The following is a 2,579-nucleotide window of genomic DNA, read 5'->3' on the forward strand; positions in this document are numbered from 1 at the left end:
TTTTTGCTAGTTCATCATGTCTGCAAGTCTCAGGGTAACTTTCTGTTTCATTGGATAATGGACATGTGAATGTGCAATCTTCCATACTGATGGAACTTCTTCGCTAGTCACAACTGGTTATAAATACAAATTTCGATTAGAGATTTTGAAATTAAATTCCTCGCTTGTTTTCTTTAGTTTATATTATTTTTTAAATCTTGCCACTTACACCTTTGTTGCGCTGCTTTTCGCATAAACTCACTCAGTTCTCCCACATTATTCCATCATTTACCAAAGCATTCCATTCGCATTCTATTTCCAGCGCTTTCATTTCTTTCCTTTCAGCTCATTTTGTTTACACAGTACTTCGCTTGCATCTCAAGTAGTTCATGCCATCCTCCACCCACACCCTGTCATTTTCATTTTGCTTTCATCTTAAACTATTCACAATTTATTTGTTTTTATACCTCGACCGTCGTTCATCTTTTTTAAACGCAATCATCTTCAATGGAAATTGTCAACATCTTTCGGAATATATTTACTAACTAAAATGCAAGTATAGAAGTGACCATCCTTCATCTTGGCCAGAATTGCAATTCAACTGTCCGAATATAAAGTACTTGAGTGCAATATATGATTTCCTATGATTCTATTTGATGCATTTTAATGAAAAGCCACTCTTACTTGGATTGCTTCACAAAAGGTATGCGCAAACATGTTTATGTGCATGTGTGTATGTGTAAGAGCTTGTGCGTACACTTCCCTGCAAAAAATCGTGCGATTAATCTCTAAAGAGATTGATCCCCGATTGATCTCTTTTGTCTACAGTTGGGCATAATTGATCCCCTTTATTCCCTTTTGGGTACAGTTGGGATTAGTCAGTTTGAAATCTATGTAGCCCTTTTTAAGATATATTGAAAACAAAACAGCAACGAAATGCGTAAAATATAAAAAATTATAGGTGATGGAATCGAATTAATTAAGAAAAATTGTTGCGCCCTTTACCGAACCTACATTACTAGGACTTACCGACCCCGCCGAAGTAAGGGTTAAATTTTGGGGAATGTTTTTTATCCTTTTTAAAAGTGGGCGAACAACTTACTTCAAACAGATTTTGTGTCTTGACAAACTCTTCGATTGTGTTTCTGCCATGAAAGTTTCTCAGCAAAAGTCATCTGCCTAAGCAGATGCGTTCGGAGTCGGCTAAAAACGTTTAGGATGACCCGTGGGAACAAGTAAAAAGAGCACACCACATATTGGAAGAGAAGCGGGCTTAATATCCCCGGATATTTACCGAGAAAATACACTATTATTATTTAGTAGGATAAACAAGATCATACTCAACAGTAAACTCGGCTGCTTGCGGGTTAACACATAAATTGCATGTTCTTTTAAATTTGTACATAATTGTAGGGTTGGACTAATTTTTCTTTGGGGAAAATCAAGAATTTTTGTTTTATTAAAGATCCTTTAACTAAAAAAATATACACCACCCTCTACTACTGCTAATTTAACGTACTTCATATTTATACAAAACATATTTTGATTTTGAGTGTTTTTGATAATTGTGGAACCTTTTAACCTCAATCATCCCAAATAGTACACAGCAACCAAGGTGCTCCAATATCCAATTCGCTTTCTGCACGCTTCTCTGCTTAAATTTTTTCTTCAAGTCGTTTGTTCATAGCCCCAAGTGATTCGAATAAATTATTTTGTATTTCACCGTACCTCTTCATAGGCAAGATCAGATTTTCTTCGATTAATTCCGCTTCTTGTGCAAATTTTGTATTATATTCTGAATGTCGTATTAGCTTTTCACTTCGTTCACCCGGTATACTGCGAAAATATTCAGCACCGAGTGTGGATTCAAGTTGTTTGATGCGTTCCAATTGATCAAACTCCATGTAAATCTGAAGCTGTAGCATTCAGGTTTACCCCTTTAGAACACACTTGCTGCGTTATCTCTAAAAAATTGTGATTGAAATATTTTTCCAGCTCAGGAGCACGTGAAATATTATTAGTGATTTGTTCTCGGTTGCCAATAACTCCATTTAACATACTATTGACTGCTAAAAAGGAGTCAGCAATTATTTGCAGTGGCTGTATTGCCATCTTCGTAAAGTGGGCCCAATACGCGATTGAGAGAATCCATTCTTTTTCCAAGTATATTCAGAACTTCCATTTCTTTCAAGTTCTGTGTTGGTGAAGTAAATGAAGAGTACCTATATATCCTATATAATTTATCCTAAAGTGCTTAATTTTTAGGAACTCATACTTGCCTTTTCCGTAGACTGAAGTATGTAGAATTGAAATTACCATTTCCCAAAAGTTCGACCCAAATTGGGGGACACCAGAATTCGTTTTAGAGGTATGGCAAAGTTTCTTATTTTGATCCCTAGAATACAATTTTCACAGAGCAATGAGCGATTTTTAAATCGACCCGCCCTAGTATTACATACATATATGGTAGTCGATTAAGTTTGGGACAATAGTTGGGGCTGATAAAACTTTGCCGCGTTACTTGACATTTACTACATTGGCAGAAAACTGTTAATCGCAATTAATTATATATGGCAAATCTAGGTCTCCTATTGTCTTAT

At 35.7% G+C, this 2,579-nt stretch overlaps 1 pseudogene; it reads right to left on the bottom strand.

Moving 5' to 3' along the window:
* Positions 1 to 1,562: 1,562 nt before the first annotated feature.
* On the bottom strand, positions 1,563 to 2,161 carry LOC137245891 (uncharacterized; annotated as a pseudogene).
* Between the last annotated feature and the right edge of the window lie 418 nt (positions 2,162 to 2,579).

This window comes from Eurosta solidaginis, chromosome 3 (assembly GCF_040869045.1).
Source record: "Eurosta solidaginis isolate ZX-2024a chromosome 3, ASM4086904v1, whole genome shotgun sequence".
NCBI classification, from domain to species: Eukaryota; Metazoa; Arthropoda; class Insecta; order Diptera; family Tephritidae; genus Eurosta; species Eurosta solidaginis.